Raw genomic sequence first — 23,830 nt, 5'->3', positions numbered from 1 at the left:
AATATGAGAACAAAAGTTTTTTCTGAAATTTTTATAATTTTGCAATTCTTGAATGTCAATATTTCGCAAAAATAAGCTGATTTTAGTGAAATTGGATTTAGGTTACGTAGGTGATAACGAACAAAGTTGCATTTTCAATTTTCGTCGTACCTTTCAGTGAACTTTTAACTAATTTAGGAACAGTGTGATAATATAATAATATAATTCCCATACAAATCTAATTCTCCCTTCTGTTCCTATGAATTACTAAATTATTTAACAGAATGTATATTACTCCACCTAACAATATTAGTGACCTAGACGAACAACAGGTGCTGATGGACCTAAAAAATGTCACGAGCAAGATAAAAAAAATATTGAATGAACTCGAACTCCGACCGCTGGGCTGTACAAGTATATATTAATTAGTGTTGGGAAGTATCGAGTACTTTTGAGGATCGAGTTCTTTGGTATCTATACTTTTAAGGATCGGGTATTTTTCAGAGTACTGAGTACTTTCTTTAAATATACACATGTTGGTAACATTTCCATTCTTAGGGCCGTTTTCTCATCTATCCTTTAGATTAGTGGCCACTTTATCGTCTCGATATACGAGTTTTTGTTTTCTCTACAGCGCATTAATTTCTCGAATCGATAAATTTTTGCACACCCGATGCAACCTTTAAAAGTTTGTACCCAACTTAAAATTTTGGTTTGGTTTTTGTTCATGAGTCTGATACTTATATTAGATATTTCAACCAAGGTTTTGGTTTTTGCTAACAGTTGCTCGTGCTCTATATTTGATTATATTGCATTTCCAACATTTGAAATTTTATGACGAATGTAGTGAAGTTTCACTCTTGTGCTGCCGTAATTACGGAATAACAAATTTATTTTTACCCGTAAGATAAGAAAACGAAAACACTTTAAATTGAGGAACAATTTAACTGCCCTGTTAGTAAAGGCAACTTTACTGCTTACATTAGAAAACGGCCCTTAGTGTAGAAATCTCACAAGCTAGTAAAATTTTATTTAAATTAATATACGAATCCCAAGTTATGTACGTCAAATGAGTTGCTAACTGTAACTTCAAAATTATTAAACTGCAAATTGGGTACAATCATCTCTGAATACCGTTAAATGCAAATAAAACTCAGTACTTTTTAAGTCTATTTGACACTTAATACTGAGTACTCTGAACTGATCCTGAGTACATGTATCAAAGCGATTATTGGAACAGGGTATTTTTTAGTACTGAGTACTTTCGAGTTTCTTTTTTAGGTACTGAGTACTTTCGAGTTCTTTTGTGAGTACTGAGTTCGTTGGAGTACTCAGTATCGATACTTTTAAAAATCGGGTGCTGTCGATCCTTCTGAGAATCGAGTTCTGAGTACTTTTGGTATCGATACTGACCAACACTAATATTAATGTAGGATATGCTTTCTGACGACCCAAAAACCAAACATGACCGTGAGTTGCGGTGGAAACGTTGGACCAAATATTTCAATAAAAATAAATAAAATTGGGAGGAAGGTCGCCGGGTCTGCTAGTAATTTGTAAAAACACAGCAATAATGCAGCATTTACCATTCAACGTGGAGTCGATATTGCTTGTGTGTGTACATTGAAATGTTCTTCCGTTGACAATATCAGATTTGTAAATAAAATATCATTTGCTTGAGATTCCACTCTATCTCCGGCTAAATCAATGATAATAAATAGTAATTTCAGTAGAAAATAGCATAAAATGGGAGACACAGCGGAGGGAAATACAAAATAAAAATAAACTAAAGTCAGACTGCTGCACTTACACAAAATCACCACCAAAACCGCTTAATAACTAGTTGGGAGAGGAAGTCAACCAATATGGCGAGAGCTTAGAGAAAAAGCTACATTTGCTGACAAAAATGTTGTACGCTTTTATGGCTGAAATTTATTTTAAAAACAGCGCATGCGTAGCTTATTTCAGCGCACCTCAACTTAACTCGCGATCAGCTGCACTTAACAATTCCAATCAATTTGCATGGAAGCAGTCAATTTTGCTCCATTGATATTCGGTGTCAGCAACTTCCAATAGCGGCGGTAATAATAAGCAACTGAACATTTTTTCAAGCCAAATGGCAGTTGGCCAATTGTTGGCCAATTTAGTCTGCGTTTGAGCAGCACTGCGTACGGTACACATTATTTGAGCCGTGTTTAGGTTTCCAGTGAATTGCTTAACAAGAAATGAGTAAATACATACAAACTTATTTGTTTCCTTAGTTGCGATACATATGTACATACATAAATGTTGAAAAAATTGTGAAAAAATGTAGTAAATTTGTACGCGTTTCCGGAAATCTAATATAATTGTTTAAATAAATTTAAAAATTATGTGTTTTGAAAATTTTACCTTTAACGAATTTCGTAATGCCAATTGCATATTTTCCACTGCCAGTAATTTTGAATGTTTTTTTTCGAATACCAAGTGAAATGAATAAATTGAGCAAAAATTAAGTTAATGTAAAGATAGCACAAAGATATTAAAAAGTTGGTGAAAATTAGGAAAGACACAACAATAAAAATACGGTCTATATATGTTAAAACTATTTATCGTAGTAGTGTATGCAATTTTTTGTGTTTTTTTACCTTTTGCTTGCACTTTACAGCTGCAGTGCAATATGCAACAAGATAAGTGTCTACGTACGCACACAAGCACAGCAAACGTACATATGTACAAGCATTTATAGCAAAAGCTAAGCCACCAACTACAAATGTACAGATACTCTACGTACTTATATATATATATATATATTTATATATACATACGTACGAATGTGTTCATATGTACATACATATCGTCGATGTTTTTGCAAAACCGCCCATCTTGCGACACCCAAATTTTACAGGGTTTTCTTTGAAGGCATTTCGTTGACAGGATGTATTTTATATAGCTATTATTTACCAAATCTCTGGTTTACGATTTTAAGATTTTTATGCATAGATCTCAGGAGTTCAGGGTTATCAAATCTCATTTTTGCCACAACAGCGATTTAGGCTTTAGGATTTTGCAACTGGTCGATGGGCGGTTTTGCAAAAACATCGACGATATATGTACATTGTACATACATATTTAAAGCAGTGCGATCTGAAACAAGGGCGTGCTTTGGAGTTTTAGTTTCTTATTCAAACGCTGCTGTTGCTTGCATGCGAAACTTTATCCGATCATGCGCTTACTTTTGCATTTGTATGCATAAGTGCATTTCGTTGTGGTTTTCTCATTTCTTTTATTGACTCTCTTCATATGTTCCAAAGCTTTTTTTCCACTGAACACATATTTCTGCCGCGGATTTTTGCTTGTGTGGTTTATAACTAGACTATATATGTATATATATATGTATGCATTCAAGCATATATTTGAAGATACATACATGTGTTTGTGTATATAAATATCTTTATGATAAAATATAGATTTTTGTGCATAACAATATCAAATGATGCGTGTTCAAGTTTTTAATGCTATGTTATTATATTTATATTTTTTATTTTAAAAATGGTTTTATGCGTAGTAATACAATTTAATAAAATCGTTAATATAAAGAAAAAAACAGAAAAATGCTTGCTAACAGTGTGGAGAAGTGTTAAATAAAATTCTCACAAAACTACAAAAACACAGTGCAATAACCAGTCAAGTGAAACGAATAGCTGTTAAAAGCAACAACAGGAAGGGATTTACGAGAAAAGCAAGCAATACCAGCAGTAGCAACGAAAGACTGAAGTAGCGAACTTGGATTTGAAATACTCATACCGTATCTACAAAAGGGTGCTGCTAATTTGAAAAAAATTTCAGGTAAGTTGAAAAACAAAACTTTGCATCCAACACAACGAATCAAAACAAGAAACAAACAACCGAGAAGCGATGAAATCTTGCGAAACCTACCAAATGACACAATAGGCAAATTTGCATTCCTTTCGCCCGCCCGCTTGATTACCGAAACGGCCTTCAAACCAGCTGTGAAAATGCAAATTATTCGTAGCAAAATACGCTGTTCGCTGCTGCACTTGTGCCTGCATTACATATTTCTTACACAACAAATACAATAGCCAAAGAATACGAAATCACAAGTCGACACTGTTACATGTGTATGTACATATATATGTACATACATACGCACTACATACACACTTAAGCATATTATATGCATGGCTACAAATAATTGCGTATCTTGAAAATTAACATCACTGCGGGCCCTTGCAACATACAAATTACGCACACAGATTAAAAGTTTCAAAATTTTTCAGGCATTGCTAATTATGCCCCATTGTGTGGCATGTACCAATCGCCCTTCACAACCAATTCAACTCTAAGATATTTTTCGCGTTTTTGTTCTTCGTTTAAACTTAACTTCAAATACCCATAGAAACGTGTTCGTTATGAAAAACTGCAAATTTTAAAGTCAAATATATGTACATACATACATACATACAAATATACATAAATATATAAATTCAAAATAACAGATGCAATATTAAACACGTTGTAAATATCCATCCATGTCCGTACTTATTTAAGTGTGTGTATACTACATATTATGTTTGGCGTGGTGGGCCGCTGTTTTGTGTCAATGTGTGCGCCGGTACCAACTGCTAGCAGCGCGTCATTATCAGCGTTGCCGTTTTGGTAATTTTTTACCAAAACTGGTAATTCCTACGTAAGTCTTTTCTCTTAAGGTTTTAATACTAACTTATTACTTATAAAAATTTAGATCTTTGAACCTTCTTACAAATGCACAAAACAAAAAATTTGCATCTTAAGACACCCAAAAATTGAAAGAGCTCTTTAACGTAAAAATTTGACTTGACAACACAGAACTTTTACACCCCTATTCCGCAGCACTTTTGTACACCTTTCACAGTAGAAGAGGGGCTTCCGCCCTCTTCTCCGGCAACAAAAAAAAGAGAATTCTCACTAGTAAGGCTTGTAATCCCTAAGCGTAGCCGAAGGAAGAAGCAAGCTTGACCAGCTGCATACTTTCAATGGCTTGGAAGAAGCTGGTATTGCATTAACTGGATTGAGAACACCTTCTTCAGGCATAGGAGGAGTTATAGCTTGTGGCTCAAGAATTCAACCCGAAGCTGACATAGATGTGTCCATGGTTACTATGCCCGACAGCTCCGCAGACCTTTGTGAATCCATTGCCATAGCGCGCTCTTACTCTGCTGCTATAATTGCAAATGCATCAGAATCCATAATTTTAATATGGAAATGATGAGTATTCTGTTTTCCTTCATTTAGCTGTCTTCGAAAATCTACTGATAGCTGGCAATGCTGCTCAATTTTCCGCCAGGGTTGCAGCATGTCGATTTTGCGTTTTTCGTAACGTAGCAACAAACTAGGAATTACGAAAATTCGGGTTCTAGAATAAGGGTTTTAATATATGTTCGCAATATAGCAATTTAAAGAAACCACCAATTTTTCCCAATATGGCGGCTCGGTCACAGCCCCTACAGTCACACAAATCAGGGTTTTGGATCATTTTTACCTGCTGGAACCAATTGTGAAAGAAAATAACTTTACAGGACTAATTACAATTTTGCAATTAAATACGAATGTGAGCCAATTATAAAATTGTAAAAGTAAATTTCATCTATCGTTTGACGATACATTTGCTGGTTTCATGTTTTAATTAATTTTTTGGTTTTAAGTTACATAAATACTTTATGTAAAAGACTGTATGTTAAACATCTTTTAAATGTTTGTAAATCTCTGAGCGCTTTTTTTGTGTTGTGTTTTAAAAATATTTGTGAATTGTTATAGTTTGAACACATTGAAAAGGACGACCGCAGCTGTAAATTGTTCATCTTCATTATTTAAATGCTCTGTCGATGGTGATATGAATTTTTTGAACGCGGAGGAACTCATCTGTCGCTCGAAAAATGTAAATATATCTAAGCTGGCCACAACCCCAGTCGTGGTGTAGTTCTGTCGTCGCCAAAATAATTGTCTACATAAGAATACGTGGAAAAATAATTTTGCAGATGTGGTCCATAGCTCGTCATTTTCAATTTGTTTAGACTACTATGCTTATAAAAATTTGGTAATTTTTTTCTGAGTTGGGTAATTTTTTTTAGAGTTTTGGTAACAAATTAAAAATCTTTGTGGCAACACTGGTCATCATAGTTATCAAAACCGCAAACGCCTGAAGCAACAGCATTGCCGCTACACACCAGTGGCAACAACACAAAACACTTTCGTCTCCGCCTGCTTTGATGCGCAACAAGAAATTGTAACAAATTTTCGCCAATTTTACTTTCAATTGCAACTCGCTTTCCTTCTCACTTTCATTTGCTGTTTTTCTTCTAGTTACATACTTTTTTCGGTTAGTCGAATATATAAAAAACATATACACATGTTAATACCTATATTCAGTACCTACAACTATTGTTCTCTTTTTTTCAAAAGAGTTTTTGTTACACCTTTTGGGTCATCTTCCATTGTTGTTTGTACCTTACATAGGTGCCTTTTTGAATACATTCGCATTGTAAAATATTTGATTTTGAACGCTTTTCATAGTTATACTTTCCGTAATTTGATACACTATTGCGTAAGGTCACGTATGTTTTTTATTTTTATTTATACATATGTATATATATGTATGTGTGCATGTGTTATTGCAAATTAGCAATAATAACATTTTAATTGAGTAGTTAAATAATTTTCCGCTCGAAACTTTCTGTAAATATGTTAAAACTATTGTAAAATGCAAGCACAAACACAGATGTGGTTTACAATTTAGATGTGCCGTTATCTTTTGTATTGTTGACACTAATTATGATTTATTTCCCAAAAAATTATGTTAGGTACATTAAACCATACAACACACGTGTTCATATTCCAATTTTCTGCTTAATATTTCCCGTGTACAATTAATGGTGGTTTTCAATTATTACTAACATAAATCTAAAATAAGCTAATAGTAAAAACAAATATTTTTAAAGCAAGCTTTCTAAATATGAACCAAATTGGACTATAAATACGGGGTTTTCAAATAACTCAACTCCTGCGCCACCTATCGGATTAACGTATTCGTTATTTCGTATTACATTAGTTGCGTTTTTTTACTCATTTGCAGTAAAAGTTTTTACGAATTTTCATGTTTTGGCGTTTTCGTACGCAAAAACTTGCAAGGTAGGGGAAATTGAGAGAGCGAAAAATTACAGTTGAAGTTGCAAGTTTTTACTGGATTTTACTGGATAAATTTTTACTTGTAAGAATTTGCCAGTACGAAAAACAGCTGATCGCATGTTGCTGGATGAAATTTAAACTAATAAGGAAACTGTTTGTGGCTTTTTATTGTGGAAATTCACAAAATAAACATATTTAAATATAAAATATATTGTTTTATTAGGAATTTGCTGCGAATAAACAACCAATTTATCAGCTGTTCATGAAACTTGCAAATTATTACTGGAAAAGCGTTCACGTACTTTTTTGCAAATTTTTTCTATGAGAGCGAATTCTTAGAAATAAAGTTACTGGAGAGTTGCTGGCAAGTTACTGGATAATTTGTAAAAAAAACACAACTATTGTCATCGGGTTCTGAGCCAACTGTGAAGTTTCAAGTCTGTAGGTCATCGGAATGTTGGTCAAAATTTGATTGCAAGATTTGCTCCTAAGAAACATACATACATATATACAGAGTAATTTAAATCAAATAAAACACCTCTTTGAGGTAAAAGTTTCGAGTGACGAAAGCTGAACTAGAAACACAAAATTTATGATATCAATTTCGTGACGAAAATTATACTCATTTTTTGACTGCCTTTGAAACGTACGGAAAATCTTTTTTATTCATACGAATCGTTGCATAAGTTCTGTTTTTTACTTTGTGTTTCTAGCAGAAATCGCAACGATCCGAATAAATAAAAATAGATTTTCCGTACGTTTCAAAGGCAGTAAAAAAAATGCGTATAATTTTCGTCACGAAATTGATACCATAAATTTTGTGTTTCTAGTTCAGCTTTCGTCACTCGAAACTTTTACCTCAAAGAGGTGTTTTATTTGATATCAATTATTTTGGGGTAGCAAATTTAAAATCGACCAAAATACAAACAATAATCTAAATGTTTTATTTTTCTCAAATAAATTGCTAAAAATGTTATCTAAATCTAAATTATATATTCAAATCGATGTGTCCATTGAAACACATAATTTTTCGAATTTTTTTTGTATTCGAAAAAATTAAAAATTAAAAATATAAGAAATGATAAAAACTTATCAACTTGGTACCAACTATGGATACAATATACAACTATATTCGTATGATAGTCTCGTAGTTTATTTTTGTTAAGATTTCTACCGGGTGTGGGGCGCATACATGTGCTCTTTTTAAGAAGTTTACTAAACGGCACACTGGGTGAACTAAATGCACTCATACATACATATTTATGTACAACTATAGGTAATATTGTACGCGTCTTCCCAGGTAGGTTAAGTGCTCTAAAATACACACAAATTGTGGTTTCCAAGACATTTAGGAAGTGATTAGCACAGCTGCATCATTCACTTTGTCAACTCGCGGAAAATTCCCCGATTTTCAGGGAAATTCGGTTTAAGTAGCAATCGGGGAATGGGCAATTTTTTTGGGAAACTGGGTAAGTTATTTTTATATCTTAAAATAACCAAATTAGATGGATATGTTAATTTTTAACCATTTGACCCTTTTTGGAGCGGCATTTTTTCAATTTGAATCGCAATATCTCCACAACAAGAGTTTTCCCAGACATAAGCTGTATACCAGATGAAAGCTAAGGTTTTGGACTAGATTTGTAGAAACCTAGAATAAAATCGACTGACCAGAACAAAACAAAAATATATATATAAACAAAAAAATATAGAGTTAGATAGCATGTTTGAAGACCCTTCTTCTGATATCCACATCAATGACATGGACTGAGTAGTGCGGCCTCAGTGGTAGTTGAAAAAATTGGCTTTTCTCGAATTTCAGACAGCAGCCACGCCCACAAAGGCACACCAATCAAAACATCCTGGAACAAAACCTTCTTAGTTTTTTTTTGTACTTTAATTCCTGAAAGTTTGAAAAAAAATTAAATTTTGGTACGCACAGACGCCACATACATACCAAAGCATCTCGAAGTGGAGACACGAACCAAAACACATTTACCTCTATATCTTTCCAACTGGTAGCCGGAACTTAATATATAAGGTATCGTTTGAAAGGTATTGGCCTATGAAATAACACTGAATATGTTGGGTGTATCCACATGCCCCCTTAAACCGCCAAAAGCAAAAAAACGTTTTTTGTTTCGCAACACTTTAGCCTAATTTTTCGTTTATGAAGCTTGAATACATTTTCTGGACTCACTCTGCAAGACCTTTCCAACGATATCTCAAACATGTCGATTGGACGTCTGGATAAAAACTTCAAAATCTCGTGTATATATAAGCGAGTCATTTCAGCATGCTACTGTGGCTGCTTTCGTCACTCGCGGCACTGCCGTTCGCTGTGATACATAGTACATACATATATATTTAGATTTGATCTAGCCCTAGTATTTGTGTATTACGGAGTTATTAGAATCCATCGCATCGCATTACAGAGTAGCCCCCAGATAGGAGCTTTAAAACTATTAAATTCGAGTATACACAACTCTGGAATACCCCTATTTGTAACTTTGACTTTTATTTTTGCCTGAAAAAATAAAACGCAACAATTACCGATTATTTTCTGCTAAAAAAAACGCAAATTTTAACTTTTATTTTTGCCTTAAAAAAATAAAAAGCAAAATTACCCGGTTTTATTTGCTCAAAATAATAAAAGTCAAAAAATAGGGTAAATTTTTTGCTTTTTATTATAAAATATATAATCGGTACGGTCTCTGGTTTCTTTTAAATGATTTCGTTTTGGTACTTGGTTATTGAATTAATGGAATTTTTCTGCAAATTACCGTTATTAGGAAAGGGGACGTGGTTACTGTACCTGTATCTATCTCGATTCTTTTAGACTGTCCCGCGCCTATTTCTAGTAACTACTAGCATTGGTTTGGAATCAATGAGATTTCACCTGACTTGAACGCAAATAAGTAGTCTCTGGGTAAAGTTTTCCATCATCATTTTCCTCCAGTTGATAAAGATAAGATTCTACAAGGAGATAATGAAGCGGCAGTACCATCATAGCAACTGATTTGATTTTTTTAACTTTTTTTTCATTAATCGACGTAAAATCTTAAGCTTAACATTTTTATGTAAAATAATGATTAAAATGGTTTTAGAGAATTTCTAGCTACACCGAAATGTTTTGCATTTACATATGCGTATGCATTTACATATATTCCTCTTAATAACTTCATTTTTTCTCGCTTATTTATTTATTTACGAAACACTCTCGATTTAATTTCGAATATCAATGGGACGGATGCTACGAGTATAAGTTCAATAACATAAAGCAAATAAACATATACTACAAACTTAATAAATATATGTAATTTGGCCATTGCATTAGCCACATAAAGACTTATTCAAATGCAAATTAAATATGTCAACATAATTATGCAAGCAGGTTGGCAGACGTCTTTAGTAGAATAATGGATAAAAAAATGTTCCAACCGAATAAATTAATAAATTAAACGGGCAAACCAGTTGCTGGAAGCTGCAAGAACAGAACTTAGAAACAACACTTTTCAAAAATATTGGCCTACTTGTACATACCCTGCAGAAAATCTAACTAACCTTTTGCCGACAGTACTAGTTCTAGCTCAATACCCAATCAATGCATTCAACTGTTCAGTTTTAATGTCATTGACAGTGACAATTGTCGCCCAGTGAATTACTTTGCCACTAGTTTTTAACCGGTTCCATTTTGGACAGTTTTTGTTCGTATAAGAAAACGTTTTTAATATTCGATTTTTGGATATTTTTCTCGTTTGTTTCCTTTGTTTTTCAGATTCCATTTTAGGTACATAGTTTGTAAAAAAAAAAAATATTGTAAGCGGAACGCAACAATTTAAATTCATTAAATCTAAAAACTCACAAATTGCCTCCACCGCGGCTTGAACTCGCGACCAATGATGTTTGAGTCGGAGGTCTTCTCGCTGAGTTACTTTCATATTGTACGAGAAGTGCAAATTTGTACACTTACACTGTAATTTTCAATTGTCCTGCTCTGCAGCCGTTTTGCACTAGTTCAGAGATAGTTCTGATATATGTAGTTCGGAACTAGTGCTTTGTCAGACTGTCTCTAAATTTTAATTCCAATACTTGTTAATACTTACAAATTCATACCTCCATATACATATATTGGTTTTTTGGCTGGTAAGTAGATATGTATGTGCTTTGAGTTACGTATTTAGCTGGTGGTTTTGCGAATAGCACAAGTCGACCGCTTTTGCCTCTGCGCTTCCTTTTCGTAAACCACAACTGCTGATGGCTACTCCTAAGGCGTTTCACGTTTAACGAGTCATAATTAATTAGCATCTGTTACCATCTTTATTACCATATTTCATAGGAGGCAAACATGTTTCCAACGAGCATAACTTTTTGTTGTTCTATTCATCTATCGGACTACTTTTAGTACCGCTGCTCTAAGACGAATATACATAGCATATCAGATTTCAAGGTCGTCATCGTCATCAGTTGACACTTTTTGAATTTCTCTTAAAACATTATGGCCATTCGATAAATCTGCAAGTAAATGTTGGCTGCGAGTGCTAAAATTACGTGGCACTAATTTTCTGTCTAGCTTTGTTGAAGGAGATTATATTATAACAGATAACAAGAATATATATATAACAAGAATAACAGATAATAGATAACAAGAAAAAAATAAAACTGATATATTGGATATGTTTTGTTATGGTATGGTGTGATGTTATTGTATGTAATATTATGTTACCTTATATTATGTTATGCTATTTTATGTTATGTTAAGTTATGCTAAGTTATGTTATAATAAGTTATGTTACTTTATTTTGTGTTATGCTATGTCAGATTTTACTATTTATGTTTGGTTTTTTTGTCCAACGCAATTCACCTCAACTCACCCGAGCTCATTTCAAATCACCTCTTATCAACTGGTCTCAGTTCACCTCAACTCACCTTAACTCAGCTCATCTCAACTGACTTCATTTCAACTCAGCTTACCTTAACTAATGTAATTTCACCACAACTACCCTTATCTCATCTCAACTCGTGTCAACTCACGTTAACCTATCTAATTTCACCTTATCTGAACTCACTTCACTTCAATGCACTTGATCTTAACTTAACTCAACTCAGATCAGCTCGGTTCACCTTAACTCACATCAACCCTCCTTAATTTTAGTGGTTGAATTTCAAACGCTGGGCGAACACTAGTAATTATTATTATTACCGAGAAGATTGTAAAAATGCTTTCGCGAAGTTATTGATTAAAGTCAATATACAAAACTGACTTTAAACTCAAAACCACACGTATAAAAAAATAACAAATATTTTTAGTGTCATCAATGCACGCCTTATAAAAAACCCCTAACGACATCTCGCACAAAACAATTTTTTGACCCGTATAATCAACTAAAAAAAAGCAGTTTTCACGTAACTTGGCAGTCTAGCAACATTATTCTTCTTATTTGAAATCATTTACCCCACTGTACGATGTGCCCTTTAGCAAATTGATTAGGTTTTTTTTTTTATTTGTATTTTTTGCCGTTGCTCATGAAAATAAATAAATGCCCCTACATTTGATGAAGTCAAAAGTGATTGCATTAACGCAACAATCGCTGAAATTACATACGCCCGGTAATTGTAAATACACTAATACATTACGCAGCAGTAATTTCAAGAAATAAATGAACTTACGTCGAACTACAAAGAAAATTGATTGCATAAGAATTTGACTTACATATTGTAAACGCATATATGAATTATGGCAAGGTTCAGGCGATAATGTGTATTGATATTAAACTCTTGGCGCTGCACCTTTTTCTTTGAGCACAATATTGTTGGGTGCTGCCGTTTTACTAATAACAATCAGTAGGGAAAACTTATTTCCTAGTCGCATATTAACTGACACCCAGCCACACTGCTACAGACCGATACTTTCATTTCTTGTAACTTTAATGAATTTTTAATATATGTATATATGTAACCAATAAGCAACGGTCAAATGACGAACAAGCCAAGCAACACTGCGTTTAAGTATTAAGAGACTGCACAACAAAGTTCAAATTGGATCCAAAAATTTTGAAATTAAGTATTTCATAATCCGCACTCTAATCCTTTATTCACACTTGCAAGGACCTTTGAAGGACTATGAAACTGGACAGTAGTTCTCTCTACTTAATCCACTTTTCAGCGTTAGTTTTCTTATACATACCCTGTAGTCAAATGTACTAGTTGTAAACTACCTCACAACTAGTATGAACCGCATGCCTAACTAGTCAGCCAGCTATCCATGCAATCAACTGGTATTTTTAACATGAGGATGTCCTACGAGATGGCAATTGTCAGACTTTGGTCAGAAATATACCAGTCTCATACTAGTTCAAAATAGGCAGAACACTACTAGTCCGATTATGGACCATGACCACTACTTTGGAAGTCAAAAAATAAAATGAATTCATGAATATACAATAAAAAACGTTTGATTAAGTACACTTTAATACATTACACATTTTTATGTAGCAGCCTTAGATTTGCCAATAATTATTACATTTCAAATGCATTTTTCATTAAACGTTATTAAAAGTAAAAGCTTTCACGTACAATAAATACTATATTTTTATCTTTTTTAATAATATTGAATATGGAAAAGAAACCATTTTAGTTAAAAATAAAACGAACTAAAATAAAGATAAAAGTTTTCATTGAAATAAATTATATTCATTAACTTTGCACATTTCAGTGCTTTCTTTTTAAAATTTTTTAAAAGTAATAATTAATGTTTAAAATTTGAGAATTGGATAAGAATAAAATAAAAAAATAAACAAATAAAGCGGTTATTAAATATTCTTAATTTTTGTCTATACTTTGGCTTGTTGATTGATAATTGAAATTTATCAAATAATTATATTAATCGTGTAATTAAAAGAGTCAAAGATAATGGAAAATACTCAAAAATAACAAAATAATGATGTAATTAAAATTAACGAATTAATTAAACATTTTTGTTTAAGTAATTAATTATTAATCATTAAAAAGGTGCTACATGCTTTAATTTATAATCACTATGAATATTAATCATTATTTAACAGGTATGGTATAATGGCGAGTACGTACTCGCTTTAACGGTTTACAATATACCCAAATAAAAGTTATAATATTTAGTGTACCCTATTTTATTGAACTGTCGAAGTCAAATAAAACAGGACATGAATAAATAATTTTGTACTTGGTACAAGTCTAGTAATTTTCGAACTAGTTCGGTTTCAGTCAGGTTGGGGTTCCACTGCAGGGTACTTATGTATATGTATGTATGTATTATTTATTTATTTATATAACATTAAATTTATGATTAAAACTATTGACGAATTTAAGAGCAATGGCCACTAAGGCCTTTATCTCTTATATGTATATTTTTAAGTTATTGACAGAATTGAATAAAACTATGAAACGAGTAACTTAAAATTACAATATTATTTGATGGAATTTTCCACAGAAAGTAACGGTAGAAAAGAGTTTTTGGCTATTCATTCTATTTCACAGCTGACTATGGTGAAGCATTCTACTTTGCATTCTCCGTAATAAATCAAAGCAGCGAAATTAATAAAATATTGTGTAACATTCTGCTCTGCATTGGGTCGCATGTATTGAGAATTGGAGATATAAGCTGACTTCCAAAACGTACCAATACAATGTTTGGATACCGTTCTTCTGCGGTATTTAAATTGTTTTTTTTTATGCAGAATTGCGAAACATTACAACCACATACATTGAATATTTTGAATACTGAATAAAACAATGAATATCCTTTCGTAATTTCCCATTTTCTCGACACCAATCGCAACTGAAAACCAACGAAGCATCAAATTTGTTTCTGCCGCGCTGATTACTCTAGCGATGCGTTTTTGTTACTTTTCGGATGCGTTTTGGAAAATTGTACATTGTCAACATTTTGTAGTTCGACGTTATGAAATATTGTTTTTTGTACGTATACAATGCAATTGACGTTTTGGAAGTCAGCCACATTTTCTCTCCCTCAACAAACTGCTAAAATTCATAAAGGAGTTTGGTAAGCTTGCAGAGGAGCAATTAACCCCCACCCAACTTAGTATGTATCCCTTTCCTCAAAATTCTGTCTCCTGGCCTTAAGTACAATGAGCAATATGCCTGAGTGCTTGGAAAAAATTGTTTCTTGATTTTTCTGGCCACCCACAATTCGATTCCATTCCAAGCACTGTGAATCCGACCTTAACAGATCATTTCTGCACATTACAGAAGATTTTGTGACCGGAATATTTTATTATTAAAAAATGTTACCAGTTCTTTTCGACGCGATTCTAGGTACGTTGGTAATGCGGTTAAAATATTCAGCAATTCAGCTTTGAAAAATTGTGAAAATTCTGACATTGCATATTTCACGGGCCGATATTTTTTTATCAGCTTTTGAGATGGTAACAAAATTTACCGGCTACAAGAGTACACAGAATGCGAAAAGGGTTTAGAATCTGACAGGAACTTTATTTGCCGGTTACAAAATTTGTATTACCAGCGCAGAATAGACCTGTAAGACTCACATACTTCCTATTTCATAATTCATTTCACACCACCAAACTGGGATAAAAATGCAAAAAACGAGTGGCTTGGAACTTGAACTGTTTGATATCATTTGCAATACTCCAATTAATAAAAGCTCATCTGGGATATCGCTAAAAGCATCGTAGTTCGATTTTCGTAAAATTTACGAAAATGTTACGAAAAATATATGCTACGTTCGTGGAATTCACGAAAAATCTAACTACAATGCATTCAGTGTTAGCCCAGTATAGCTTATCTTGTGATCCAATAGACCTGAAGCCGTATACAAACATAAACACCAACCAAAAAAACTCACGCTTGGCACGTTATTTTATTTCTGCTAGTTATAGTAAATCCTTGGAACATCATATTGGATACTTATAGCAAGACCACCAACAACGACTATAATACGTTATTCGTTTTCCACAATTAGCTACACAAATTAATTTTCTAGGTAATGTTTGGATGTCGGATAAAGGGCATTTCCAAGCAAAACTATAGATTGTGGGGCTCTGAAAATCTAAGGACGACACGCCAGCAGCAGTTACACCCATCCGCATGCACTGTTTGGTGTGGTGTTATGGCCGAAAAAGTTATCGGCCCATATTTGTTTGAGAATGAGGATGAAACTCCAGAAACGATTTCTGGAGCCTCTTACAGAACAATGATTGACAACTTTTTGGGGCCAACGACAGACTAGTTGCCTAATTTGTGGTTCCAACATGATGGAGCGACTGCGCACACTGCTAGGCAAACTATGGATCTATGAACTTATTTGGCCCACCCTGTGCGCCACCTATCAGTAAAATTTTTAGTGGTGTTATTCCTTTTCATGTAGCTAATATACGTTTTAAATATGAACCAAATCGCACTATAAATACGGGGTTTACAAATATCTCGACTGCTGCGCCACCTATCGTCTTAGCTCATCTTTCGTATTGCATTGTCATCGGGTTCTGAACCAACTGTGAAGTTGGTCAAAAATTGATTAGAAGATTTGCCCCTAACAAACATACATACATACATACATGCATAGGGAGAAAGTTAAGCTTGTGAAAAACATTGCATACTCTTAGCGATTTTTTTAAAAATAGTTTTAGCAAGAAGTCGTAGGGCGCCAGCCTCCTCGAAAATGCATATTTTTCGTGGTTTAAGCGATAAACCACTACACTTTTTAACCGACTTCAAAAAAGGAGAAAGTTATGAATTCGTCGGAATATATATATATATTTTTTTTAAGGATGTTACCGTATAACTTGGGACCATGTTAACTGATTTCTAAAACTCTTTTTGAAGAGGAAAGGTGTTACCTCGCAAGTTGTCCCACACTAAATTCGTTTAGTACTGATCATTGGATCATTACGCGAAAAATGCATATTTTAGAACTTTGATGAATTAACCGCAATAAAGTTCAGAAATGACCAACGAACTAAAAACTGATTAGTATTTTCAATAATATCTGTTGAGCAAGCCGTTGAATCCATTTAATTCATTCAGCATGATACAATAATTTTTAGAAGGTAGTTTCACTTCAAAATTTTTGACATAAACCGTGTCTGTGACAAACACGCAATGTGGCCACTGCTACGATATAGAACTTGGGGATTATCGCTTGTTATTTTAGATATTTTTTAACAGAACATGTAAAGATTTATATGTTTCATAACTGATCACTTAATTTTTAATATAAATACACGTATTTTGTTCTTACATTTTTGCCACTGCTAATCACATGAATAAAAATCATAAAAATGAAAATATAACAGCAATATTTCTTATTTATAATGGATTAGATCCATCGCACACCACGGACTTTATCGGCCGCCAATTTAGATGCGCTCGCTAGTCTTTCCATTGCACCACAACTTATTGGTCAGAGCGATTAAGCTGGTGTAACGTGCGCACCTCCATACATCTTCATGTACATATTTCAAGCGAGCGCTATTATTTAAATAGGCGGCCGATAAAGCCTGTGGTGTGCGGTGGCTCTTATAGCTGTGTCCTTACATCTATTCCGTGTGTTGCAATATCCACGAAAGCAGCAGTTAATTTTTTATGAAGAAAATTATTTCAAAATATTCGAAAGTTCCCTACTTATATGTATGGCTTTTCTTTGTTTTATTTTTCCAACGTCAAAAGCTGGATTTGTTTTTGAAAAAGTTGGTACAACAAAAAATACGAAACACGTTTTCTGTCAGATAGCTAACATGGCGGATAAGAAGAAGAAGTGAAACTACCTTCTAAAAATTATTGTATCATGTTCATTCAGTTATGAGTTGATAGCTTTCTAAGTTTTTGAAAATTCGAAATGCAAAATTCAATATGATATTTAAAAATGATAAAATAAAAAATATAATAAGAAATCTAGTTTTTTTTTTTTGGGCTGAACATTTACATAGCAGATGGCCCCAACTATCCCCAATTTATAAATATAATTACTGTTATTATTTCATAATTTGATCATAAATTCATTTTAGATATGTTCCCTCGTATATATGTTACTTAACTGAAAATGACAGTTGAACAACCGAAAAAATTTGAATGTGATACAGAACTCGAGATCAGTGAGCATTAAAACATAGTACGTTTAATTCTTGGGAAAATTTTTCTTATTTCTAGAGCTGCCAACTCTTAGGGTCTTAATTTTACGTAAATTCGTGACTAGCGTGTCTAAAACCCTTATCTTAAAAAAATTTCATTTTTCAATTCATTTATTTATTTAAATGCACATATAAGACATAGTCTTTTATAGTGCCATATTTCATAACAATTACAGATTAATAAAAGTTTGCCATATTTCATAACAATTACATAATGATAAAATGTTGGTATTTTAAAGAATATATGTATACTAATCAGTTGTTAAACGAGTTTTTGAACATTTCATATATTTTTAGTTGAAGAAAGAAATGGTAAAGTGGGAAACAAAAATTTGTAATAAGATGGTATAGGATTTAGTTTGAGAAGAAAGAATACGCAGCCGATTTGAAGCGCTTTGGACTAGTTTCCGATTTGAGTTTTCTTGGCAAAGAATTCCACAACTATACGGCTCTAACAAAAAACATTCTTGATGTAACTGAATACTTAAAATAAGGTACGATAAGATTGCATGTGCGAGTTGACTGTGCAAACGTCAGTTTCGAAAAAAAGGTATTTCGGGTAAAGGCTGTAGATGACTTTATACATGAATAACACCTAACGACGATCAAAGAATATAGATATGCTGCAGTCAAGAATATTTGTCCAAAACTCGGAGATGTGATCATATCTAGCGGCATTGTTAAATAATAATTGATATTTTCCATGGATTCTTTATCCAGACAACTACATATACATATATTAACTCGTTCTACGATATTATTGGTACCAATAGCGTTTTAAAGAGCTTAAGTTTAACACCTTGGGGAATGAAGAACGCTGTTTTCCATAATTGCCTCAGTACAGAATACATTCGGCTGACTGATGCGTTAACATGATCAGTACACGTTCGATTTTGATTCAGTGTAAACCCAAGTGTTTTAACAATCTTCTCATACTTCACAACACTCCCATTCAGCATGATTGGCGAAACATTATCAAGATTGTAGGAAAATTAGATAGGGCAATTGCCTGCATTTTGGACGAATTGAGGTTATTTTTCGACCACAGAGATATAGCTTGTATGTCCTCATTTATTCGGAAGACTAAGTCTTCTGTTAAGCCTAGAGGGGCAGAGCGGTATATTTGAGCGTCGTCAGCATAAAGATGAATTGATACATTTTTGCAGCATTTTACTAAGTCATTAATATATAAACTAAATAATACCGGACCAAGAATAGAGCCTTGCGGTACGCCCGATTTTACTGGTGTTAAGCTAGAGCGGTTATCCCTAGAAACAACCCTTTGATGTCTATTAGTCATATAGCTTTCCATTAGTTTCACTGCATCATTACTGAATCCGAAATATGTGTCAAGCTTTTGAATGAGTATTCTATGGAAATCAGTGTCAAAAGCTTTCGAAAAATCCAATAAAGTGGGGATTGTTAGGTTGCCTTTATCGAAGGATGGTCGAACGTCCTCCATGACTTTGAGCATAGCGGTTGAGCAGCTACATATGTCCCCTGCGATATGCTGATTGATTTTCAGATAAAAGGTCTTTTTCTATCAGGTACTTCATCATTTGATTCAGTAATACTTTTTCGAAAATCTTTGATAAAGACGGTAGAATGTTGATTGGCCGAAAGTCTCAGGGTTATGAGGCATTACTTCTTTTCGCAGCAGGTATAATATTATCCAATTTCCAGGTATCACGAATTCTAAGTGAAGTTAGCGAAAAACTTATAATATGCGTTAAGGGTGGTATGATGTAAGAAAGAACGAAACCTATAAATAATATTGGCTTATTTTCTGAAAAATTAACAGTTTTTTTTGACTCTCTCAATGTTTTATTTGGCACAAAATTCGTGATCAGCACAGTCCATTTGAGAGGTGTCTACAGTCAAGGTTTCATTTTAACATAATATTCGCGTCTAAAACCCTAATCAGTGGTACTTTCAAAAAGATTTTCTAAATTTTAGAGAAATTGGCAGTTTATTTGACAGCTGTCAACTGTCAAACTATAATTTTTGTGGCATATTCGGATATGCTTACAACAATACTGCGATCCCGCAGTTTTATTATAATCGTAAAAGCCCTTTTTATTTTTCAGGTAAAACATGGCTTCTCCGACCACTGTGAATTTAAACGAATTTTCTCTCCAATTTCAATTATAAAAATTACCTTTTTATTGCACATTCAAAATGTGTAGTAGGTTGCTATTAACAATAGTAGGTATACATTTCGTTAGTTTTTCCTTGAAGGCATTATGACCGAAGAAAATCCATTAATTTCCGGTAGCAAAGCTGTCGACGCTTTTACACTTCCAGTAACTAGCGAAGGGCTAATTTGTAACTGTCTGAGAGTACCTTTGAGCTGCCGGTAGCGGGTCATAAACTACTGAAGACAATGAAAAGCTATATTTAATATGTGTGCACGTAAATAAGTAGGTGTTTGTCTTCACATTTGTGTACGTACAGATACATATGACTGTATTAATACAAAGTGTATATACATTTTTAACGAGCTAACAAAGGGGCTTGCTGACTGCAAGACGGCAGACATCAGTCACAAACTTGAACCTATAAATTTTCGAACGTTTCCCAAAGCGACTTAAAATTTTCGAGTGTTGTAGCCATGGGCAATAGGGCAATTTTTTTTGGTGCTAGCTCAATAACGCCAGCGTCACCTTTGGTGTCAGCGCAATAGCGCAGTGTACTGAATTGAATACGGCGGCATCTGAGTGTCACCACAGTACCCGTCGTCAAGCAAGTGGTTTGATCAAACTTCAACATGGCGGCCAGAATATCAAAAAATTTTGATTTTTATTAAAATTACCTTCAGCGGCTCGTCAAACCCCATACACAACACAAATGGCTTGCTGCAAAGGGATATTACGCTTGGTTTGTCAAGCCGCTTCTGTGCCGAAAACATACTCTTTTCACAACCATTTTCGGAACTTTTGTAGACCTAACCCGCGCTTCATCCACTTTTCTTCCCGTTTTTGGACTAATTGTTGGATTTTCTTTCGGATTTTCTCCTAATTTTCGGATTTTCTCCTAAAAAGCGCAGCAACTTCGCGCACGTGTATATGTTACTTATTCTTTGGAACTTCACAACCACACTGCGAAAAAGCGAGTCAACACGATTTTAGAGGCAGTCGAGAACGAACTTATAAAAAATGTGAAAACTTGTGATTTTTTTAGTTTTCAACTTGACGAAAGTATGTCGATACTGGGACTTAATGTTCTTCTCGTAGTATTGAGGTACTTATTCGCAATGCAAATCGAATAAGAACTTTTGATGAGCGAAGTACTTGAGACTTACACCACTAGCAACGAAATTTTTAAAGCTAAAGTGTGGATATTTGCAGTTGTTGGAAAAACGAAAGGGGCGATGTCTAGGATGAAGCAAGAGGCATAAAACGCCACGAGAAGTCTCTGTATGATTCGTCGATATTCCCTGGCGACAAGAAAGATGCCGCCACTAGATTTAAAACCCGTATCGGATGATGCTGCGAAGATAACAGAGGCCCGTGAAACCTAAATTTTTTCTAGCACGTCGAGATTTTTCATTGGTGAAATGTATATTTTACAATATCTAGCAATTTGCACGAAACCCCTATAAATAAACATAGTAAATCAGAAAAACATATGTAACTTCGAGCTTAACGCTAAGAAAATTGATAGCAGCCGGTTTAACCAGCAATTTAAATGGAAAATGATTTCTTATTTTCTGTCAATTTCCATATAAAATTCAAAAAATTTAAATCATTTATCACTTAAATTGCTTTTGTGAAATTGGCTTTAAAAGTTATTTTCTTAGTGTTAACGCGCATTATCAGCGTTAATTTGGAAGGTTTAGAAAAAACCACTGACGAATATTTTCCCAACATTGACTCTGAGGATGTCTACAGCTGGATAACAAACGCATGTTTCATGTGACCCGACAAAAAAAAGCTGAGTTGACAAATTAAGCTTTTGAAAACCTTCTGGACATCAGTTAAGACAGCACTTTAAATATTAAATAATACGAAGGGAACCAAGAGAGTTCTGGATGCAAGTGGATGCAGAAAACACTGCTGTTGGCAAGATTGCATTAAAACTACTAGTGACTTTGCACTACTACTAGGGCATTTTCAACAAATGCTTACATAAATAAGAACTATTTAAGCAAAAAAACGAAACCGACTTCAATTCCCATATAAAAATTTAAGATTATCGTTAATCTCTTCATGATCCAATGAGCGGATGTAAACCAAATTAGAATGAGACCCTCACAGGTGGTAACACCTTTTCTTAAAACAAAAAGTTATAGTAACCGGTTAACGTGGTCAACGTTGTGCGGTACCATACATACAAAAAAAAACATAATATTAAAAAATATTTCGACGAATTGATAACCTTCTCCTTTTAGCGAAATTGGTTAAAAAAAAGCACCAGCACGCTTTCAGCGTCACATGATTTCAGGGTAAACTTGTCAAAGCTCTCAATGAACTTAAAGGAAATATTGAAGTCATCATAACAATTTCAGTCCTCACTTTAAAACTAAATGAGCATTAATTTGCATTGTGTTTTCATTTTTTCGTAGACGTTTGAAGAGTAGAAGTGCCGCGAATTTTTTTAGCACATCAAGGGTGCCGCGGTGAAAAAAGTGTGGGCACCCTGTAGTACACCCTACAGTGGTGTCATATCTATTATTTCTATAATTTTCGGTGTTGAGCAACGCTTGTACCGCCAACCTAATTTAATTGCCAGGAATGTAGTAAATGCCATATTCTCATCATTCTTGAGTAAAAGCTTTAAATTTGCGTTCTCAACACTCAAATGCAAAAACAAAGTACGTGTAAATTTTCAAAAGGCGAATTGTGTGTGTGCCTCATGTGTTGCTTGGTTTTAATGGCGCTGGCGCTTTCCATATGCTGGTGTTTGCGCGGCAACTCCGGCTACGCTGTTAACGAATTGCGCCGCGCAGCGCAGTGTTACCCATGCCTAGAGTGTTGGCGGATGGTTGAAAAGCTTCCAGTCAGCTTACATATACACATTGTGCATACATGCATACATTCATCGGCGTATGCATATTTTATATACATACATATAAGGAAAATTTGAAAGTTAAGGGGGGATCGAGAACCTTCCCCCCCTGTCCCTACCTGGCAACGCCCATGCATACATTCATGCATTTTTAATAAGGCTTTGAACCAAAAACAAAAATCATCTATAAAACTTGAATTTTCTTTTGTTTACTAATTTTTACAAAGTAACAGAGCTATGTATAATCCTAAATTTGCGTGTCTGAAAGCACTACCCCCGCAATTATTAACTTGAGCCACAGCGCTTGCACCTGCTCTTGAGCGGCTGCACCAGGATAGCCAACTCATATTTAAGAATTCCCCAATTTTGACAATGAAATCCCCGATTTTGCGCGAAATTTCGTAAAATTCCCCATAGATATCTCATAGATTACAAAAATAATAAATCTGTATTTTGATATATTTTTTATATATTTTTGATAAATTACTGGTCTTTCTTCTTTTTATCTTTAAACGCAATTAACCTATGTATTG

The 23,830-nt window shown here is 33.9% G+C and overlaps 1 long non-coding RNA gene across 1 annotated transcript in view; it reads left to right on the top strand.

Moving 5' to 3' along the window:
- The first annotated feature begins 2,066 nt into the window (after positions 1–2,066).
- The window catches only part of LOC118746128, a 28,015-nt gene continuing 6,251 nt past the window's right edge, over positions 2,067–23,830 (top strand). Inside the window, exons 1-2 of the long non-coding RNA XR_004993782.1 lie at positions 2,067–2,208; positions 3,527–3,807. This is a non-coding gene — a long non-coding RNA (uncharacterized LOC118746128). The remainder of the gene's footprint in view (positions 2,209–3,526; positions 3,808–23,830) is intronic.

The sequence above is a fragment of the Rhagoletis pomonella genome, unplaced genomic scaffold, assembly GCF_013731165.1.
Source record: "Rhagoletis pomonella isolate Grant_MI unplaced genomic scaffold, Rhpom_1.0 Rhpom_scaffold_00010, whole genome shotgun sequence".
NCBI classification, from domain to species: domain Eukaryota; kingdom Metazoa; phylum Arthropoda; class Insecta; order Diptera; family Tephritidae; genus Rhagoletis; species Rhagoletis pomonella.
Note: the sequence above shows the minus strand (reverse complement) of the source record. Positions and strands in the feature narration are given on the sequence as shown.